This window comes from Papilio polytes, unplaced genomic scaffold (assembly GCF_000836215.1).
Source record: "Papilio polytes unplaced genomic scaffold, Ppol_1.0 DF824169.1, whole genome shotgun sequence".
In the NCBI taxonomy this organism is placed as follows: Eukaryota; Metazoa; Arthropoda; class Insecta; order Lepidoptera; family Papilionidae; genus Papilio; species Papilio polytes.
The window spans coordinates 2,285,214-2,309,614 of record NW_013525035.1 but is presented as its reverse complement, the minus strand read 5'-3'; the positions used below and the strand labels follow the sequence as shown (position 1 = coordinate 2,309,614).

At 31.4% G+C, this 24,401-nt stretch overlaps 1 long non-coding RNA gene across 3 annotated transcripts in view; it reads left to right on the top strand.

Moving 5' to 3' along the window:
• LOC106111377 overlaps window positions 1-23,982 on the top strand; it is a 41,951-nt gene extending 17,969 nt beyond the window's left edge. The window contains exons 1-3 of one of the 3 annotated variants that reach the window (XR_001226164.1): window positions 7,204-7,273; window positions 17,837-18,081; window positions 21,197-23,982. This is a non-coding gene — a long non-coding RNA (uncharacterized LOC106111377). Of the gene's footprint in view, window positions 1-7,203; window positions 7,274-7,300; window positions 7,377-17,836; window positions 18,082-21,196 lie in introns of those variants that run through there. The other 2 variants (XR_001226162.1, XR_001226163.1) reach the window with 2 other exon arrangements.
• The last annotated feature ends 419 nt before the right edge of the window (window positions 23,983-24,401 follow it).

Here is a 24,401-nt window from a genome sequence, read left to right as displayed (position 1 = left end):
TATATATATATTTATATATATATAATAGAGACCTCTAATATAATATTTAATTTCAGATTTCTTTCAATACTCAACTTATCAAATATGTCATTTGTATATTTTTTTGTAATATAAAACTAAGTTTTAGAGACTTCACTTTTCTTTTTAAATAGCAATTAATTCCCAAATCACATTCCGGATAAAATATTATAATTGTACAAATATTTCGATGTAATTTTCCAAAACGATTCTGTGGAACATAAATACAGATAAAATTCGGTGTCGGGCCGCGCTCGGATGTTGGTTCTGATCGTAATCAATTTAATTGGAAATTTCCTTTGATTAAACTCAAAGACGTTGTTAGAAGTTGACCTAGTGAAACAGGTACGGTCGGCAAAATAGTCGTTAAACATTTACAATTATACATTAAAAACATATACATTAAAATAATGGTTGATTCTACGTTTTGTTATTAATGTTATTCTTGGTTCTCGGTACCGCCCAATATACTTATTTATTTATTTTTATTGAAATCGTATAATATATATTATACATAATTTAATTTTAAATTGACAAAAATTAATAACCACATAAAAATTAGATGCAATTACTACATCTAGGAGACCTGTGTATGAGTACATATTTTTTATGTGTAATGTTACATGTTTGTAAGAAATCCTTGATTTTTAATTTGACTTTCCTTAAAAAAAAGAAAATCTGCTTATTACAATTTTTATTATGACAAAATTTAAAGCATTTGTTATGTCTACATAATACATACTAGCTTTCGCCCGCGACTCCGTCCGCATGTTATAAAAAAGTAGCCTATGCGTTCTTCCAGGCTATCTATAGCCGTAGCCGTAGCCGCTTAGGCTACAAACTCGAACAAACATTTTACATCCAAACTTTTACATTTATAATATTACTAAGATTAGTAAGATAATGTGGAAATACCAAGGTTTTATTTAAAGTGGTCTATTCCTTTAATTCGTATAATAATATGTTTTAATAATTATTTTTTGTTGACGCTACAAAACACGTATATCTTAAAATTTCCACCCAGTGAGTCTTGCGGTTACTGAGATTATAGCAGTAAAATTTATGTGAGGCTGAGGCCCGCATAGCGCCCGCTCGCCCGACGATTGTTGCCCGCGATACCGAACACTACGAAACGAACGACTTCAGAATACGACACCGGTGATAAATTTACGAACGATCTTAGAATCGGTAGCTACGTTACAAATTTAAGACTCACATTACTATTGTTATTTTCACTTATTTAGATTTCACGGTTATTGATTTAATTTATCACTCACTAGCGATCCGAACTGGCTGCTTGGTTTAATGCTGATACGAAAATATATTTTTTTCTACATCACATTGGAAACCTCTAAAATTGTCAATATTCTCTTTTATATTACACATTTTACTAATATTATAAATGCGAAAGTTTAGATGGATGGATAAACTGTTGAACGGATCTCAATGAAATTTGGCAGTCAATGTAGAGGATAGTCTGGAAGAACACATAGGCTACTTGGTTTTTTTTTTTTTTTAATACCACGCGGACGGAGTCGCGAGCGAAAGCTAGTGTATAATATAATGTAAATGAATATAATACAGCAAGTTTGAGAGTAGTAATGAATGTGGAGGAGTACACCGGTAGAGATAGATTTAGGAAGAGATGGATGAATTGCGGGGAAGGTGATATGATCAAGAAGGGAATGATGACTGAGATAACGGATGATAGAGTTATTTGGAGGACGAAAACCAACCTTACGGGAGTAGGATAAAGTTGTCACGATGTGTTATACATGCATACCTTTCTCTTGAATTACTTTATCTATGAAAAAAAAAACTGCATCAAAATACGTTGTTTTAAAGATCTAAGGATACATACAAACAGCGGGTAGTGAATTTGTTTTATACATATCATCATCCTGTCCTTATCCCTAATAGGGTCGGCACAGTACTGCTCTTCCATACATCTCTATCAGCCATCATATCTATACTAATATTATAAAGAGGAAAGATTTGTATTTTCGGATTTTGTATATGTTGAAATACCGCAAAAACTACTAGATCGATTTAAAAAATTCTCTCACTTTTAGTAAGCTACGTTAGTAACATTGGCTATGTTTTGTTATTTCAGGCGGGCGAAGTTACGAGCATCAGCTAGTATTTGATATATTCACTCCCTTCTTAAGCAGATCCTCTTTCATACAATCAATCCATTAATTTTTATACTGTGTAGTAATAATTTCGATGTATTGTGAAAAACGTTTATAAGTCCCCATTTGACACTAGAATTAGAAAGTTTTCTAGTTAGAATATTGTGTAAGTATGTACATACATATGTCTGTCTTATTGGTTATTCAATTTAATATTTTGATTTGATAGAGGATTATAAATATGCTAGAATGGGTGTTTAAGAATTTGTGAAAGAAGTTAAAGTTCGTTGAATCAGGAAACTAAGATACAGAAATCTTTGCCCAAATTGTCTTTCCCGCCAAAAAACTGTAATGACTTTTTAATGTTTTTATTTTATAATTCAAGAGAGGAGAAACGGAAAACTAGGAAGCGTGTATATGCAATTCTTAAAGCGGTTTTCTGATATTTTGCACGCAAAAGAAAAGATTTTTCCTGCTGTTTTCGATGCCCACGATACAGGCATTGCCTAGTGTGGGCATCACCAGATTAATCGTATTTTAACCACTATTTGTATTTATCTTTTAATTGGTTATAACTGTTATTGTTTATTGTTAATCTGTTATATTTCAATAAAATTATTTCTGTTTTGTATTTCTAATCATACGCGTTCTCAGGGAGAGCAGAGAGCAACTGCTCTGGTCTACATCATCGGCTGGCGATGTCAGTTTATGAAGTGTAAAATATATGTAGTTTAATAACACATCATAAAATGACATTAACGACTAATTACTAACGTCTGTCGCATCTCAAATAAAGCTACGCTTAAATTCTAAATTCCGTTAAAATTTTAGTTTTAGAAATAACATTACATACAAATTACGCTTAAGACGCATTTTATTTGAGTTTCGTTTCAGAATTCAGCCGTAAGAAAGATAAAAAAATATAACTCACTCTATCCAGTAAATCTCGGAGCCAGTTCCCCTCAACGTTGAACATATTTAACGTGCATTTTTCCCGTCCATCCCCGTACGGGCCGGTACGGGGAATACAAATGGCCATTTAAGTGTCCGAAGGCATTTTTTGTCGGGAAACTGCGGGAGGTTAACAGATTTTTACCCGCACATCCCCGGGGTTATGCCGCTGATTAATTTACTGTTCCCGCATCCGTGTTAACGTGATTTTTTTAACCTTTTTTTATATTTTTTTTATACCCCCGACACTGTAATTTGTCCGACGGTTTACGATGGAGTGTTTTACTTTTTTAATTTTTTTACACGTAGTTGACTTTTCACATTAATGTAGCGTTTAACGCGGGCTTGTTTTTTCACACGTCACTCAGGGGATCGCTGGAGTGTTTGTATATTGGAGTTTTTATTGGGGCAGTTTATTTTCTTGTTTATCATTGGTCTCAGGGCGTTTGTTGGTTGGAATTTTTCAATATTGGTGCTGTAAATTTATTTGGATGATTGTTCGTTTTATTTTATTGTTTTAATGATTCCTAGCAGAATAAAGTTCTCCTTATCTCTCAATGCTAACTATACTATATTTAAGGTATCAGGTAGACTTTCTAACAGCAAAATAGCGAAACGAATATTAAATACTTCGCTCCCTAAACTCTGACAAACTAACAGACGTCCAAATTTGAATGTAATTTGAAGACGCTGTTACATATTTATACATATGTTGTTTCAGTGAAAATCGATATGACAACGAAGGGTATTTTTTTTTCTAGCTTTAACTTAAATTCTTATTTAACTATCAAGGTTTAATAGATAATACTCGGGACTATTTAGGTAAAAGATTATATAAACAAATACATAACTAGCCCTTGCTCGTGACTTCGTCCACGTGGAATAAAAAATTAAAGCCTATATTATTCAATAATAATGTAGCTTTTTAATGATGAATTTCTGAAATCGGTTCAAAAGTTTTTAAGTTATTTCATTACATACAAAAATACAAATCTTTCCTCTTTATAATATTAGTATAGATATAGATTAAAACTTTAATAGTCGTATAACATTATGTTGCCAAAAAACATATTCAGGAATAAAAATTTCAATTAGGAATACTCTTGATTTGTTTAGTTGAATATCTTAAATGCCAAGGACTGTTTGATCTGATTGGAATCACCTCGTGGCGATTTCACTATTTTCTTTCGACATAATTACGGAGTCTTATGGCGACATCTATTGGAGAGTAGGCGACATATTTTGGGATAAAATAAATTTTTGGTAATTGTTCATGCAAAATGAAGTAAAGAAAAGAAATGTTTGGATTTTTTATAAAACTAAAGGAAGGCCCAATTTAACCATGAAATAATTTCTTTATGTGAAATTTTAGTTAACTACTCAACACCAGGGGACAAATTAGTTTTAATTTTGAATACGAGATGGCAGGAAATTATTTTACATTTCTGTTCATAGATGGCGGTAAATAGCTTCCAGCTACTCGTTCATAGATGGCGCATAATTTTGTAGTTGTGCTACTCTATAATAGATGGCGCTGCAATAAATTCAATTTGTTTTAGTTTCATAGACATAATTTTGTTACTATCAAAGGAGATAAGAAGTGAGCTTGCGTTTGACAAATTTAGCATAAGAAAACTTTTTCATATTTTTATACTACATTTTATCCCTGATAATATAGGCATAACTGTCAAAAAATTGAAATCAAAACACAATACAAAGACGTTTCATCTCATCGCAGGCAAATCATGTTATTGTGGGTTATTAGCCCAGTAGCACTTGTCCCATATCGTTTATAATTTTCTCATGATCACCCTCAGCATCTCGCGCTTTGTCCGATCATTTAAAAAGAAAGACAAATGTTATTACAACGGCGACCCCTTCGTTACCCAATAATAAGATGAAATTAATTTGAATAACAAAGACATGATGTCTGTTTGACCCGACTCCTTATTATAGACCCTGTTTTATTGTCTTCACTGTACTTAGGGTCATTTATGCAACTTGTTAACGAAAGATGTACCGATATTCTTTAAAGATGTTTGAATGTATGCTTTTAAGAAATTTATGTGATGGCTTTTAGAATTTGTTACTCCCTGAGTAATAAATTATTACATATTAATAAACGTACAGACATGTGTATCTGGCATAGGTTCTCTTGTGGTTACTTAGAAGTTGGACATTGAATTATTTTCAATTGGTCTATTATTATGCCGCAAATAGTGTATTTTCATGTACATTGTTTATGAAATTATGATTCGTAACATCTCGGAAAGACTCTGTATCATATAAAATGTGATTACCAAATTTTAGTTATTGAATATAAATGTAGGACTATCATTAACTAATTAGTCTGTTTATAGTTTAACATTTAATAGTTTTATTAAATTATTATAATTAGTTTATGTCCCCACAAGACGATGATGACATAAACCAGAAAGTGTTAAGATTTAATGTGGATGACTACAAAGGTAGAGGAAGACCGAAGAAAGTATGGATGGATTGTGTGAAAGAGGATATGCTTAAGAAAGGAGTGGATTCAGATATGACGGCTAATGGAGATGTATGGAAGAGCAGCACATACTGTGCCTTCCCTCCATAAGGGATGAGGGCAAGTGGATGATTGAATTGTTTTAATTATTTTTTATATTTAGACACTTTATTAGTTACTATAAAAATCAAACATTAGTAGATTTGCTGATGACTTTTTTGAATTTCCTTATTTAGGTCTGAAGTTAATGACTATATCAGTATAGTTTAATTATAGTTTAATTTTTATAATAACTAATAAAGTGTTAAATATAGAAAATAATTATAATAATTTAATAAAACTATTAAATGTTAAACTATTAAACGTTCGTAAAAGTTGTCAAAAAGTAAATAGACATTTTTAATAAAACGACTTTTCACAAACAGTTAACTATGTACTTACTTCAACTCAATTATTTCGTTTTACGTAATTACGTGGCCGTGTCATTTAAAACGCTGTTACAAGGAGTTTCATTCGACCGTATATTTCATAAATAAAGAAACTTGACTTAATACTTTACGCATCTGAACCCCCGCGTAGCTATTAAGTTACTACAGAAAACCATCTAATTTTCAGAACCGCTACGAATCAAAGATATCTACGAATATCTCGTAAGAGTTGTATTTAACACCCTCAGCGTCAGACCGAGCGTTTAAAAAAAATACACTATATTTTTTTATTACAATGTAAAACTACTTAATATATATTGTTTTTTACCCCCATTTTTCCCTTTTTTCCTTGGATTTTTATCCGTGTGACATTTTGATAAACGTGATTTGAAATTCAATTAAAAGTGATACTTCATTTGAAATTCATGCCTCCTAGGCCACATACACAGTATTCTAGACACTGTGTGACAAAAAGATACACATGGCGCGCATAAGGTGTTAATTAGTTAAGACATCGACTAGGTGTATAACGCAGGGTGCGGGGCGCACGGCCGGCTGCAGCCGTGAGAACCGGTCATACCGGTATGCAAATTCCATTGTCATCGCGGACAATTCTTCACCTTTTTTAATTGTACTTTTGCATTTTGTCCATTCGTGCTGCCCTTTAGTTTGTAAGGGTTTGCGAATAAAATATCGATACGTTAAATTCTTCTTGCCTTTCAAATATTGTCGTAATAAAATGTTTTTATCGAGATAAAATACATGTACTTTGTAAAATGTTAAGAAAGTAATGGTAAATTATTACTAAAATAGTGCATAAGATTCGTCTATTTTTTTATCTCAATTCTAAACTATCAAGTCTGGTTATTGTGAAAAATATTTTATTATTATTGACATTTCTATAAATTATTATTATTTACTAAACATAACTATCGGATTAAAACGGATGTAAAAGAATTAAATATTAGGCCAGTTTTCAACTAAATAAATTATTATCAAAACGAATTAACATTAGAGCATCAAACTATCGATAACGTCCCCTCACTAGTGAAATCAAACAAACCGCCGGAACCGGTTAGGTCAGTTCCGCAAATCACAATAGCGCCCATTGGATACTTAAATAGGTCCAAATATTATAATGCCATCCGTTATTATTAGCGCAATGTGGTCGTTACTTTTTTATAAGCGAAGTTGCTTCCATTATGTCCAGCTAACCCTTTCCTACCTTTTGTGCTGCCCCTAACACAAGATAACCGGTAAGACAGCTTTTGACCTACTGCATGTAAAGGGTTAACTAAACAGTTGAATTTTGACCACGTCGTTGGATAGTTGTGATAAAATTGTGCTCGAGATTGCCAAGTAAGTAAGCCTTTTTATTGTAAAACATACTGGACGATATACTTTGGCTGTACGGTTCGTAAACCTTTTCCCCTTTTTTCTCAATGTGAGCTTTATTATTTTTTAACATATGTCTTAAATAGTTAATTCTTATTTTGTTTTGGCTCTGTCCGCGTGGAATAAAAAAAACAAAGTCAGTGGCGTATATCTTCTTCTAGACTATGCTCTAAATCTATGCCAAATTACATCGAGATCCGGTCAGCCGTTTAGGCTACAAACTCTAACAAACATCCATCCTTCCATCTAAACTTTTGCATTTATAACATTAGTAAGGTATAAACAGAAAAAAAAATTAATTCGACAATTATTTAATGATAGTACTATTAGAACAGTAAAAAAGTAAACCATGGTAAACTTTTGTAATTTATTACAAGTAACAGAGACCGTGCTCTATTTTGAGTTCAAGATAAATGGCAGCAAATATAAAAATGTCTACCGTCACCCTCTCCCCCACAATCGATTACATTTTTATCCGGCGTCGTCGTCTGCCATTGGCTGACATTTTTGTTTGTATTCAAAGCTTTTTCTGTAGGCGTCTTAGTGGGTGTTAAGGCTCAGAGCCGCCCGCACAATATGGCGGTGGGGTAACTTGAAAATAGTGGAAGATTAAATATTTTTCTAAGAAAAGTACTTGTGAATTATTAATTTTCAATTTTAAACTCTCTGCTTATAAAAGTCTGTGTACCTTTGTTTTATAATTTATCATACTAATATTATAAATGGGAATGTTTAGATGGATGGATGTTTGTTAGAGTTTTTAGCCTAAACGGAAATGAATCTTGGTACAGATGTAGAGTGTCACAGATGAGACTGTCTTAAAGAACACATAGGCTCCACACTTTTGTTTTATTTTTAATTCCACGCGGACGAAGTCGCAGGCAAAAGCTAGTTTATTAATTTTTTTTAGAAACTTTTATAAAATTTTACATAAATATTGTATAAATATGTCAAAAAATCGTTATCCATGTTAAGGTTTATTTTTAATGTAAATCATTATCTCCTTAAATTAATAACAATGTTTTATTGAATGTTTAGAATGGACTTAAATGCAATAATTTTTGCCTATATATCTATAAATGTATCGAAACCTTAGAAAGGGTTCAACGGAGGCTTAAAGCAGTCCATCAAAACTTCGTAATCATTACACAAATATAATTACGACAGCGTCTAAAGGTGAAGGGGTTGGCAGAAAAACTCCTCGGAAAACTCACCCCGTCAAGGGGGTTGGAATTGATTTTATTTGCCGGTCGACACGATTTTTTAATTACGCAAAGGGAATAAATGTTTTAATGACGAATTTCTAAAACGTTCGTTTGAATTGAACATCTTTATAAAACTAGTGATCCGCCCCAGCTTCGTTTGTATAGTAAAGAATATACGTCTAATATCTTTTCTGTCATATCCATACCCTTCTTGTTGATGTCATATAGCCTATTTTATTCAAACATGCATTCTTATGTTAAAGATATTCTGAAATCGGTTTATTAGCTACATAGACTATTCAATGCAAAAAATCAAATCTATCTTCATTTTAATATTGGTATAGATAATATCATTTTAAAATAACTAACATACTTTAATAGAGTTAAAATGTATTTTTTACTATATTTGAAATATCTAACATACCAGTAAGCGTCTGCGACTTAGATCTTGTGTTATTTCATAAAATTTCCAATAGCTTCCAAAATTTTTCAATCATATCTCGATTTATTTTTTTTGTTCTATAAATATAATTATATCTTTGTAACGGTTATACACATTCTCTAAGATATTCAATGATAAGAGTTTTCGATGTTCTGTTTAATTATAAAAAAAATCATAATACAAAATGCTTTATATGAAACAATATTCTCATAAAGCTCGGGAAACTGTGTGAGTTTATTCGCGAGTCGATTACAAATGGCGGACGTTAAACTGTTAAATTGGCGCGCAAAAGTTTGCACGTGATGGATGTTGCGAATTGAAAAATTTCACAATACACTTTAGACGAATTATTGTTGACTAGGTTTCGCCCGCGACTCCGTCCGCGTGAAATTAAAAAAAAACAAATGCAAGTAGCCTATGTGTTCTTCCAGACTATCCCCTACATCTATACCAAATTCCATCGAAATTCGTTGAACCGTTTAGGCTACAAGCTATAACAAACATCCATCCATCCATCCATCTAAACTTTCGCATTTATAATATTAGTATGATGTCACATGTTTATAATCGTTTATTTAATTTTAAATGTGATTACTATATTTGTTGCGTCTAAAAACAAGATGTCCCTGGTTTCATAACCTATATCTGTACCTCTATACTTATCGATACTAATATTATAAAGAGGAAAGATTGATATTTTTGTATAATTGGATTTTGGAAGTATTTGATTCACACAAAACCTACTAGGCCTATTTAAAAAGTTCTTTCACCATTAGAAAGGTAATTTATACTTGAAATCTATACTAATATTATAATATTTGTATTTTTGTATGTATTTAATATAACTCAAAAATTATAACCAATTTCAAAGATCCCGTTACCATTAAAACGCTAAGTTATCACTGAGTAACATAATGTGTGTTATTTGTTACTTTTAAATTTCAAGCGGACGAAGACGCAAGCAATAGCTAGGTTTATACTTTTATACTTAATCTTCCCTACAGAAATACAAGCAACCTATATGTATGTTTTTACTGTTAGTTGATAGGCTTTGATAGCATAATACTAAATTTTAGCCAAACAAATATTGTTAGTTTGTGACAACTTTATAACCTTTTTACTGAAACCTAACAATTTAGAAAAGTAACTTTTACTTTAAAAGAGTCATCTCAAAACTATTTTCATCGAAACGGATAAACTTATTTTTACATAACTTATTCTGTAAGAGTATTGATAGAAAGAAGTAGAGAGAGAATGTTATAGGCAACATTTTTACACACAACTTTTTAACTTTTTTTTTAAAAACTTTTTTTAGACACAACGCAGTTAAAGTCGCAGGCAACAGCTAATATGAAAATAAATTATAGAAGCATCAAGACCAGTTGAATTCAACGTCTCAGTCATTACGAACAGATAAAATTTAAATTGCAAAACTCTCCCCCTTGGAAAAAAGGTCTAGTGGGCGTCAAAAAAGCTCCGAGATCCTCCAAGGAGGGCGGCCACCCTCCGCGAATTAATATTTTTACGCCGTTTGTTTCTTGTTATCTTTAATTCTAAGATATTTCAAACCGACTCAGAATTTCTGTGAAAATGAAACAATTTGTTTTTAAATGCCTTATTATGTAACCGTTAAAATAAATGAAGGTACACAACAAAATTTAGTAAAAGTTCAATGCGAGTATTAAGAAAAAATAAATATTCATTCAATACGACCTTTTTCCTTTAACGTAATTACTAAAAAATCCTAATAGAAAAAATACCTATTTCGTTGTTTTACAAAAATCTATCTAAAAGTAGAAGTAGTCAGATAAAAGAAATAATTTATTTTTACTGACTTTAAACAAGAGGTTGCTCGATTCTTCTGTATTTTTTATTTTCTTGTACTATGTCAAAAATTTACTTATTATACTTTTATTAACAACGTAATGTTATCCTTAAAGTACAAATGTAGCCTAATTTTCTTAATGGCTCGTTAATTATGTTTGAATCGTAAATAGTAGGAGTGTAAAGGCGAAGCGGATTACCGAAGTCTAGTTGGAAATGCAAGCTGGATTAGAGACAATCTTGTTAGAAGTAATTTAGATATACGGCCGTGATAAGTCGAGAATGCTGCGTGTTGCTGATGTATTCTTATTGCTTTTTATCTGTCTGTCATAGTATAATTAGTGGATATTTTGTGTTTTGTATGCGAAATTAATTATTGTAAATACAGTAGAAGCTCGATAAGTTGAAGTCCAAGGGAAACACAAAATACTTTATTTTATAAAGGTTTTAAGTTATATGTCTATGTTGTAGAGGTTTTGGGCTCTGATAGGAAGGGAACATATTTGAAGGTATAGAGGTTTTTAAGTTACCGAGGTTTGAGTTATCGAGGTTCTAATGTATTACCGAATGTAAGTTGAAATTAAGTTATGTATTATTTTGGTTTTTAAGCATGTCACTATTTCGATTAAAAAATTAAGTGTAATTTGTATCACAAGCTTGTATTTCCCCATATAGTATATATAAATTAACGCTTATTAAAATAATTGTAATCAATTTTGTTTCAACAAACAAAAACATCTTTCGCGGCTTAAATTACCCAACGTAATGACAAAGTGGATGTTAAAAAGTTAAACGCTTAACCAAAATGGCGCCGAAATAGTTTGAAGTTTGGCGAAAGTGTTGAACGAACTTTTTAATTTGCCAACGGTCCGTGTTGGCAAGTCGAATTTTTCATCGTTCAAAGTTAGAAGTTGCGTTTGAGGTGGCAAACATTTTAATAGTATTACTCTTACACTTTTTAATATTCAATTTTGATATAAACTTTTCATAACAAACTTTACGTGTTAAGGGTTTAAAGTAGAGTTTAACGTCGTCATAACATTTAAGAATACTTCTTTGGTATTTTTATATCGACTGAAATTTAAATACACATGTGGGGTAACAATTTACTGCAACTATATTTGGTTACTAGCTGTTTGTCGCGACTTTACCCGCGTGAAATAAAAAATATAATAAAAAACACGTAGCTTACGTTACTAACTGATAAGATAGCTTTCTAATGGTAAAAAAAATTAAAAAAATCGGCCCAGTAGTTTTTACGTATACCAAATATTGTATATATTATATATTATATAACCTAAAAATACAAATCTTTCTTGTTTATAATATTAGTATGGATTAATTCAATTGACAATACAATAAGATTAAATCAATATTTTTCTATTTCGTGAAATTTAGTTAATTCAGTGTTTGTAGTTTTTGAAGTCACTGAAAGTCATATAATTTAACTTCTCTGATAGTTTGAGAATCGAATTATTTTACCTCCGTACATGACCTCATTTTCTCGGGTAGACACTCTTTGTGAAAAATTACTCTAATTTGGAACTTGCCCGCGCTCTCCGCACGCCAGGATGTGACGTAATAGCCGGGTTCCGGTACAGCCGGATGTACCGGCGGCGTAGTTTCAATAAGGTTCTAATACTGTTATAGCCATGTCCTTCCTGGACATTGGCATTCGGGAAGATTGCTTGATTTTTCCTGAACAAAATTAAAAGCAAAAAATCATTTATAAAATTAAAAAAAACTGCAAATTCATTGTTCAATTGGCAATTTTTGGTCAATATGTTTACTGGTTCTATTTTCAGACTGTATTTTGAAACAGGCGTTTTATTATAAATATGTATAATAACATAGTATTGGGAAGTAAATAATTGCATGTTTAAAATATACATAAAATCGTGTTTTAAAGACTCAAAGAAATTTAAAAGTCGTTTATTATATTTTCGAATGCACTTCTTAAATCACCCTTTTAAATCTGGTATGAATTGATTATCGAAAAGCGAACTTACTACTTTGTAACAGAGTTTAAATTAGTTCGTAGTTCATTCCAATAAAATGGAACTTTCTTAAGTTGCTTGGCAGCAATTATTCGTCGAAAATGGCGGCAGAAAAAGTAGGGGATTTCAAAGGATTGCGCCAATTTAGATTTATTTTTCTCCCTTTCGTTGGCGGGGGACGCAGCTCGAAAGTTTTGTTACCACCTTAGTAGGGAGGTTGAACAGATCGGATACAGGGTAACGAAAATACTGCTTTCAAAAATTAGTTACAAATTATGACAAACTGTTGATTTTATTATTTATCGTAGTTTAAGGTAAAATTAATGAATGATAAAGCAATCTGTGGAATTTCATCCCACAAATGTATAGTTTTTTTAGTAAAAAATTATAATAAGAGATTTAAAACTTTTAAAACTAAACTATAACCAATTAAAAGTTTGTAATAGTGGTAGTAATAATTTTTGGCTGTTGTATAAATATAAATATTGTAAATAGTAATATTATAAAAACATTAATGGAAACGCAATATTGATTGTAAAATAATCTTGTTTACAAGAGTAGGTATATAACCTAAAAAATCAAATTGTAAAATACTAAAGTAAAATTATTTTTCAAAATTTCAATTTCATAACTAACCGGTACTTTCGCGTGCCGCATATCTATAATTTTGTCCTGATAAAAAATAAAATGGGGTGCCGACCCCTTGTAAAAACTAAACTTTATAATAAACGTCCCTTAGATAACGATTTATATATGGAATCCAACTTAAGCTTTAAGTAAAAAAAAGTTTTACTAAAAAATCTGTACACTTTTTAGACTGGGTAAATAATTTATTCACACTTTTTTTTATTTACTTTAACACACATTTATTTCTTTAATACTTTTTTAACTTGTATTAGGAATTTATAACTTTCAATTACATAGATTACATAGTCTTTACCCTTTTACATAACTTTAACCGTTTGGTTCTTTACAAACTAGCACATAATGTCTTTTGACTGCATCACAAATTGCGAAATTCATGGCCCGTTTCGATGATTTTCACATTAAAAATTAAACATTTTTTTCTTTTACACTAATGATGTTAAACATCATAAACAGTACAATAAAATAATGCCAAGTTAAAAATACTAAATTAAATTTCCCCGCAGAAGATAATTACGGCGGGGATGTAATAAATTAACGAACGGGTAATATAAAATGTCTCGGTATTGTTAAGACGCCAAATGCAAAGAAAACATTAAAGGAAAATTGAAACATATTTTTGGGAGTTAGGTCCGGAAACGGATGGAGGCAGACAGACGTAGCCCCCTGGAAGCTAGCCAGCACAACGCCCCACTATACCACTGGGTATTTTTTTTAAATAAATCACAGTTAAAAATACAAAACAAGTAAATTCAACAATTAAAAGAATTCTCGCACTTCTTTACAAGCTACGCCGTAGCCTTAGACTTACGTAGCAGTAGAACGCTTTTAAATCGTAGCATCCGCGCTACGAAAGACCTATTTAAAAATCTGATTTTAAACCATCACTATAGCTGTTGATGAATTAACTTTAAGTAATCGAATAAGCATTATTATAATGCTTTTGTGTTCTAATATTTGTACTGTCATTCTCGTTTTTTAAACAATATACAGTCCTTATCAAGTAATTAATCAAAAACAAAATTTACAACTTTTTTTTTCTTAATTGCTACAAAATTTTCCTCGCAACGAGTATAATTTTTCTTGTAGCAACACAAGTACCGTTTCTCATTCCCTTCTTAAATTAAAAACAATTATGAGCGGGATCGCGGCGGGGGTGGGTCGCGGGAGATGCGGGGAGGGCGCGCCGGTCGCCGAGATGAAAAATTAAGACAATTTCAGCTTCGCCCGCCTTCAGTTATATCTAGGTTGGAACTGGACGTAGATTAAGCAATCAGAATTAATAAATATTAGTAGATATTTTTTTATATCTTTCATTTATCTATGTTAAATTCTATGTAATCATTTATTAGATGCTACGCGCCCCGGATTTACAATAGTGTTATTTTTTTTATTATAATACAATTTACATATACAATGTAAATACAGACCTCTAAGGATAAACATTCTCCCAATAAGCAAGACGAAGGTCAATGATTCTCTCACGATTTATCAATTTATTTAAAAAGATACTTATTTTGGGTACCCGTAAATGAATAAAATATTCTCATATTCCAAACAGATCTTTATTAAATTAATGATTTATTTCTGTGAATGTGACATACAAACGTGGATTATTGTTTCTTCTATCTGATATACGTGATAGCTTGCTAAATAACCGTGGGTTTCCATTCCTCTCGTTTCCGTAAATAAAAACAGAGATAACGATATAGGTTTTATAAACGAAAACACGAGATAACACTAATAAGAAAACCGAAACGTGTTATGTGATGTGCGAGTATGAAATGTCTTTTTCCATAGAATGATATTGTAAATTAACTAGTAAACAAATATTAAGTAAATTAAACAAAATTACTATCTTTGGATGGATATTTGTTACCATGTAACTCCAGAACAGCTGCATTTAGTATAAATTTAGAACATATGGTAGTCTAGGAATACTCATTAACCACTTTTAATCTTTTTTACCACCGCGCGGATTAAGCCAAGGGCAAAAGCTAGTATATAAATTGAAATATATACAGTTGTACATTTGCTTATAAAACTTTAGTAAGCAGAATTCTCTAAATATCCACAGCCTACGTTACTTAATTGTAAATAAGGCAAATTAAAAAGAAAACAGACAGAAGGCCTCCGGCGAGAAACAAATTAAAATACTTAGGTATCCGTCTACAATGGAAGATAAGGCCACCCACCACCCTTAAAAAAAAGGGGTGAAAGAAAGGCAGCGTCTCTAGCAGCGCGAGAGACAAGAAGGGAAGACCGCCCCGCGAAAAATTAAGATTCAAATACTAAGAAAATTAAAATTCGACGGACGGTTCGTTTTTTGTCCCTTTCCTATCAACGGTGATCTCGATAAATGTCTCTTTTTTACACGGCCGAGTAAAAAAAGAGGGTGATCGGTGTTTCATTACGAAAGGGGGTTAACAGAAAATGATCTTATTTGAATGGTAATGACATACTGCTTGGAAAGGGTTGTACAATTTTTAATCTTGTTTTGTATTGTCTAAAAATGTTGTGTAACAAGTTTTTTTTGCAGACAGTTTAACTATGTCCACTCTAATCATTATAAATTGGCTAGCTTTCAACAAAGAGAAATTTAAACAACCAAAAAAGTTTTAAATTACGCGAGCATTAAACACATGGTAAAGAAACTTTTGTATGTTTATTTAAAACTAGCTTTCGCTCGCGACTCCGTTCGCGCGGATTTAAAAAAAAAACAAATACAAGTAGCCTATGTGTTCTTCCAGTTATCCTCTAGATCTGTACCAAATTTCATCAAAATGCGTTCAGCCGTTTAAGCCACAAACTCTAACAAAAATCCATCCATCCGTCTAAACTTTCGCATTTATAATATTAGTATTAGTATGATAGTGACATTGAGCCGAATACTGAAACAACGTACATGTAACAGGGTTTTAAATAATAAAGATCATAAGTGGCGATCACAAAGCGACGTGTTTGTGATTCGTTTCAGTATACAGTCGTTAGCGTTTGTGTTACGAAGGTTTTTTTATAAAACTACTTCGTGCACTTGTGAATAAATACATCTACGTGTTTATATGAAAAGCGAAAACTTTGCAAACATTTACGCACACAAAGGACTTAGTAATTTGGCATAGTTTCTGGAGAAGCGCAGAATGTTTATATGTGTAACACATACAGAGAGTTCAATGAAAAAATCATATTCCTATACGTAACTATTGCTGGTATAGTTACGTTGTTAACATTTGATTATTAACAATTGTTGTATTTAGATTGGGCAACATTTTTGTCTTAATTTTTTCTCAGGATGTCTAATATTTTTTTATAAATCGTAAGCAGACATCTTTTTTTCGGATAATTTAACAGCGTCGTCAGAGCGCTGATCAAAGAGGGACGAAGACGCTAAAAATGTCCCCCCCACCACCCTAAGGGGGTGACAGGCTGAAGGGGTTCGTTTCTTTGTCCCGCGTTATCTATACAATTATTTGAAGAAAGTCTCGCAAAAAGATGGGATACTGGACCGGGCGCTAGGGTGTACACAACGAATAAAACATATCTTTAATTTTAATATTTTATTAATAGTTTATCAACATTGGTAATAATAATAAGCCTATGTTACTCACAGATAAATTACCTTTCTAATGGTGAAATAATTTTTACAATCGGCCCAGTAGTTTTTGAGTTATTTCAATACATACAAAAATACAAATCTTTCCTGTTCATAATATTAGTATTAATAGATATAAAGTATAACTAGTATGATATAGGTTAGTATGAATAGTTAGTAATTGGCACATTATCATTTGCAATTATTAACAAGGGACAAGAAATCTTATTAACTATGTTTTGTTACTGTGTCTACATTTAAAATTTGATAATCGATTTGTTTATAATACGCTTATAATTATTGAAATGCGTATTTGTATTTTTTAAGTCAACTAGCTGTTGCTCGCGACTTAGTCCGCGTGATATAAAAATAATAAAAACGCAGCCTATGTTACTTATTGATGACGTTGTTGTTTATTGGTGAAAGAGTGTTTGAGATAAATACAAATCCAAAACAAATCTTTCCTCTTTATAATATTAGTACAGATTTCTAACGATTATTATCACTCTTGTATTTATTTGAATTGTGTTGCATATCTCGGACAGCTCGTAATGATTCTTGTTTGTATGTCAAGTTTACTTTACTTATTATTCCGTATTCAATTTCTAGTACGCTTGCAATAATGTCATGTAAATATCATATTTAACATTAGTTAACCCAAAGTAAGTTGATTGTTAATTCTTGTTAAGGAAATAAAACAGAATCTTTTTATTTTTCAGAAAATCAGAAACATCATAAGAGTGGACGCCCTACTGAAACGATCTAAGAAAGGGGAGCCGTGGCCGAAATGACGCTCAAAATAAAATAAATACACGACCAGAAAAACATGAACCATCCCTCCTCCCGCTACTGTATCAAAACAGACGAAAACAGTGAACATTGCAGTGTAGACGCAGGTCCTTTCCGCTGGCTGTTATCTGTCTCCAGCAATAACATTGAAGAATAAAATAATATGCAATAGATGGTGAGTGCTTTGATTTATGACAAACATTAAAATGTAGTTTAGATTTATATTATTTCATCATTTTTAAACCATCATAGTTACTTAGTTTTTTCAAACTATATTGAACAACAATAATCTATTTAACCAAGTATTTTTGATCGAAGATTAATTTGAAAAATAACGTCAATTATGTACAAGTCTATATATTTAAATTTGTCCCAAATTTGTTAGTATGTAAAATTCCTGAAAGTATATTATTTATACAAACATCTAAATCAAATTGTAGTTGGAAGAAACCAAGTTATAATTACACTTATAATTTGCAGCTAAAGGCTAGAATATTCATATATTTTGTAATTACAGTGTAGTTAATTGTACTCGTACATACTTTTAATTTATCCGTTGTTATATTCTTCTTGGTTTAAAACATTTATTTTCTAACAAAGGAGTAATCACTTTAAACATTGGTTTTCGAACCCGTGACTTTATAGCCTGGAATCGGTTCGAAAATCCACGTTAACGTAAAGAAGGACATACTAGAGACTAAATTGGAATGATAGAAGAATTATGAATAGCTTTTTCTATAAACTCTGCCCCCCTAGAAATAAAATTAAAATAATTTAGGCAGTTTAGTTACATTAAATTTATGCTTATCTTTTTAAATACATTCAATAAGTAAACTCCAAGAGTATAGAGCCTTCATAGTACAGTGTACTATGAAGCGATAGAGCCAACCGGTCACGACTCCAGAGGCGCGGCCAATTTCCTATCCGTCTGACAATTTCCTTCACTCGCCCGATTTTAATATAAAACGAGAAAAAACATCTCGCCGGCTACGTAACTATGTGTTAGATTAATGTGGACATGCTTTTGCATGAAAACATTTTAAAAATACTACGACATAATTAGTATTACGTACTTTAAATTAATATAATTATATACTTATTGTAAATTGATCTTAAGTGCATTACTTAAAAATAATTTCTCTTTCGAACATATTTTACTTTCATTTTAATATATTGCAATTTTTGTCGTTGTGTGTGAAAATGTATTAAAAACTCGTCAGTCGAAAGATACATAAGATATTTCTTGTATTTGTTTTGATTAACATGCATACAGCAGTAGTTCAATTCGTAAATATTAAGGACTTGACACATATAATATCAACAGAAGTTCTAAATAAACAAGTTGATCTAAATAAACTACATTCAAAATTGACAGACATCAAATTTCTTAGCTTAATTGTAATCAATCTATCTCTGAATTCGTTTTCATCGTAATTCGATATTATCCACTCTATCCTAACGTCCCGTTGAGAGCTTTGGCGAGAGAAAGAAAAGCGCCGCCCCCTCCCGCCTTCTCCGGCCGCTTTATAAGATGTTTTATTTTATTCACTATTGTATTTTTGTCCGCTCTACCGTCTTGAAGCTTGTTTGTTTATTTGTAACTTATTGTTTTTAATAATTTATTAAAATAATTGAAAAGCAGACAACTTTACAAATATAACAGAATCTTTACCGACTACAAACAATGTTTGATTACAAGAAACAAATGAGAAGGAATGATAAAATAATGAGCGATTTGAATGAAAGAACTGTATACAAAAATAATCAATAATTATAATAGTTCAAACAATGGTCAATACTTTACTTACTTTTTAGAACGAGTCTGTTCTAAAAAAAACAACTTTAAAGCGTTTGCTTTGTTTAAAGCATTTTTAATGTTGAAACAAATTTCGCTTAAAAACTGCTACATTTAGAATCATAAAATAGACAGTAAAGATAACTTCTTGTAGTTTTAGTAGAATATTTAACTAAAAAAGGCTAACTTAACCACTTAATGTCTCTTATTGGTATGTAGCGTATCTTAGCGTCTACCTATCACGTCTTGTATTGGACCAAATAAAAACTTCTTTAAAGCCTTATACATCCAGCCTTTAAAATCGTTCGAGAGATGATCAAATATTCCACGCGTAGCGCATTTGCACAATAAACATTTCTGTAACTTCATCCCTCTTGTCTCGATAGGGTAAGTGAAATTATGAGTGTTTGAAGAAATGTAAATCATCTTCCAATGTAATTACTTAAGATTAGATGAACAGACAACTCACTTAAGCTACAAATCCATGTAATTTTCAAATTGTTTTAAGAAATAAAAGATATATCACTAAAAAGTATAGAATTATAACAAAGAACTTTACCAATACTAGAGTCCCCATTCATAGAATTGCTAATTATAACCTTCTCTAACGGAACAACCATCGGTCGTTTAGTAGGAAAATGTTTGCCTATGAACTAAAAATGAACTCAAAATTGTATAAACGTTGAACCTGGTCACTGTAAATATGTATTTTTTCATACAAAGGTTACAGACATTAATATATTGCAGTGTTTAAATTCAACGTCTAGCGTAACGCGTTCAGTAATTTGTCAAAATCGTCAGAATTTATTTGAATATTATATCAAACTTAGTGAACATATCAAAGTATGTGGCTAAAAGAGTCAGGGACATCTCTTATGTGGCATCCTAATCCTGTCAACATATTTGACCTAGTAGAGTCACTACGTGGCTATAAATTGTTGTGAATAAAAGTTATCGATAACGTTTTAAAGAGCGATTGATTTGTATTTTCAAAGATAAGTAATTACGCGCCATCTCGGGGCCAGATCCATAAATCCGCGGCAGGGTGGCCAGCACCCCCTTGAAAAAAGGGGGTTGTTCTTCTTATATTTAAATATCGAACCCCTTCCGGGTAGGTGCCACGCTTTTTCCAGTAAAAGGGGTAAGTGACAGAACCAGAGAATAGGTCGATGTGTTGAGTCGTTATCGATGAATTTATTTAATTTATCTAAACTTAAATAAATCTATATTACGTTTTTTTTCTGGACATGTATCATCATCATCATCATTATATACTATAACTATCTTCTTAATTCTTAATATATTTAATTATAAATACCTAAGGAACCTAAAAACTACCTAAACTATAAATACATGCTTAAATTGTCACAGACCAAATAAAATTTTATCACAAAAATGATACTGTAGAAGCATTAATTTTTAACCATTCCAAAGTAATAAAAAGAATGGATTATAAAAACATATTTTTTTAAAAAGTTTACGATGTCTATTCCAGGTATTGCGCTGTGCTGTCTCAAGATGGACTTAAGAAGCAAAAAGGAAAGAGTCCAAGGGGCGGCCCACCCTCCCGCGGCCCATCGGAACACAGAATAATAATCGCCAAAAGAAACGATGGGGAGGAAAAATATAAATAGCCGTATCTACCCCCTCGAGATATTAAAATTTGTACAAGAAATACTCGAGCCCGCTTTCAATTTTACTTAAATAAAATTATTTTCCGCCGCTCGGACGCTACCAAAGCGTTCGTGTTTCCCGACATTGTTGCCGTATTGAGACAAATAACTTTAATAACAATAACTAACATTATCTATTAAATAAAAAGTCATGAATTTGTGAAACAAGTATACTTGAGTCTACTTTTTAATATACATAAGCTTAAATTTAAATTAAATTCAAAGGCTTTTGTAAGTAATAATATAATAACAAATATAACTATAACTTCTCTGATGTTTAAAGACTGTTGCATTCAAAAAAGACATCTCTAAAGTCAAAACTTTACAACACTATATCATAGACTTATTGAAAACAGACAGGTTTATATCAATTTCAAAACTCAAAATAAATTAATTAACAATGTATGTGAGCCATTTCTCCTTGTTCAATGAATATGTATTTATATTGTTTTAATAACCTAAATACGATTGATCTACTCATTTTTAGGTTATCCGTCAATGTTAAATAGACAACCAATTCAATTTAAAAGATATAAATCCGCTCTATTAGAACATGGTTCTAAAAGTAGTGTTGTTTCATTTATGTTTTTGTAAGGCCCTGTCCCACAAAATAGCAAATTGCCTGATAACAATCCAACGTGTAAAATATGTGATGGAAATATCGGATTTTCTTACTTTCTCTGACTGTGACGTCATTTTTAAGCTATCTGAGCGTCTATCAGCCAGTGGTGGGACAGGCCCTATTTTTTTTAGGTTAATCAGGGTCACTGATCACTTGTATAATTGGTTTATAAAACCCGTGTTTAATATTGTACGTTTTTCTTTAGTGTACGCAACATTTTTGTAATTTTTTTTATTTTATTTATGTGTCGCTCCTAATTATTTAATTATCTGGGTAATAACTAGTAAATGCGTTGAGATCGAAGTTCGATTACACCCATAACTCAAAGTGATCCCAACGGCCGCGGCTTGTGAAAGTGAAGTGAAAATTCTTGTCCCGAGGCGTAACTTAAAATCGCTAAACTTCTCACTTCGAATAACTTAAATCGCGGTAAGTTCGGTTAAGTAGAGCGTAGAGTACGCAGACAAATTTTTATTTTATGTAATCGATAGAACAAATTATCCTTTTGTAAATTGTTTTGCTTCTTAAGGTGTATTTTTGTCTAATTTTTTGTAATTATTAGAAGTAGTATAACAAAAACAAACAACTTCGTCGAATTTAGAATTTTATAAATTACATTTTTTCAACAACTTATTTAATTAAAGAACATATTCTTCACACAAGAGTTTTCACGTATCTGAAGCTTGTAAAAGATAAAAGACTTATGAAAATCTATACTGGGTCATGTTTTGCGAACTTTACTTTGTTGACATAAAAAAATCTGTTGACAACGTGTATCTGTCAAACGTTTTCTTACATGTTCAAAAAAGATGTTTGTGAGATTGTTGGATTTTGTCATTTTTATATTTTTGTTTACGTTAAAAACTATATTGAACAACTGACCAGCATCTTAACTTTCGTAATGAATTTTGTAGACGTATTTGGAAATTTAAAAAACTTAATTCGTAAAAACATCGGACCCCGAATCAGATCTTTAAAAATCAACCAATGACACCGTTAGGGTGGGAAAGGGGCGCAGTCTTGAGGGGGGGTTCATTTTTGCCAATACTTAAACGAAGATAGATAGCGCCCACCCCTCACCCCGCACCAGTCGGGGTGTTTTAAGAAAATTTTAACTTTTCTTTATTCAAAGAGCGCGCCCGCCCGGGGAGGCGCACCCACCCACCTTTCTCATTTTTCTTTTGCTATTCTCTTTGGCCACTTTCAAAGGAAAATAACAGTGTGCTCTCTTAAGCGTTTATTAAATTCTTAGTGAATATCTAAAAAAGCCCGCGCCGTCTCGAATTTATTACGATTCCGAGAATTCAAAAGCCCAGTTTTGTTTCCATTTTCATCTTGAATTACGTTTAAATCGTTGCTTTTATATTTCCTTTTACTTTGAGCGGTTCAGAGCATTTTGTGTACAAATAGAAACTTTAAAGCGTACCTTAGCAATCTTTTGCTACATAATTTTGTATATGATATGTCACGTGTCGATTCTGAAATTCGTCGAATATACAAACTGTATAAATCTTAGCGCAAACTTAAAGGACTACACTTAACATTGAGCAATTATAGTTTAATATTTGGGAAAAATGTTATTACCATCTTTTCCAAGTTTTAAAAATGTAGATCTTTGTGAATTTTTTACTTTTAATAAAAATTGAGAGTGATTTTTCATTTCTAAGCAAGAAAAAATTCCTTTGTAAGATAAATTCAACAAATCCTCAGATTTAAATCTTCAATTTACAAGATTATGTAATTTAAAACAACGCCATCTCCTGTCATTGTTGACAACATTGAAATTATAAAAATCAATTTCCTGTTTCACAACCTAGATGGCACTAAAACAGAAACGCGATCAGCTTAATTTATATTAGAAAACTGCATCAATGATGTTCTACGGCTCTTATATAATGAGTTTGCTTCGTTTCAACTATTTTTAGATCTGTTTTTAGCATTTTTTGTATGTAAATTTGGCTTTGAAAATAAAACATCCAACATTGAGTGTATTTTTTAATGAAATCCGATTTATCTTACAACTTACATCTTATAGTTACAATTAGTTGACCGCAATCCTAGAGCCTTAGCACGATCCGTCTCCACAGCATTCAGTATACACTAATCTAATTACAGGAATCTCATACATTTCCATACATGATAAATACAAATATAAAATTAACAAGCTGGAAAATGCAATATAGTAAACTATAGAGTATTTATTTATAAAGAGGTTTGACGCTGGCTGGAAAAACGAAAAGTAAAAAATCACAATTTTTTTTTTAGAGGGACTGATTCGTACAATTCTAAACATGAAATGGAAAAAACTTTTAAGAACATATAACGACAAATAACATAATTACATTTGTTTTTTAGGAATAAATTGAGTATAAGTAAAATTTGTACTAATATTAGTTTATACCCAG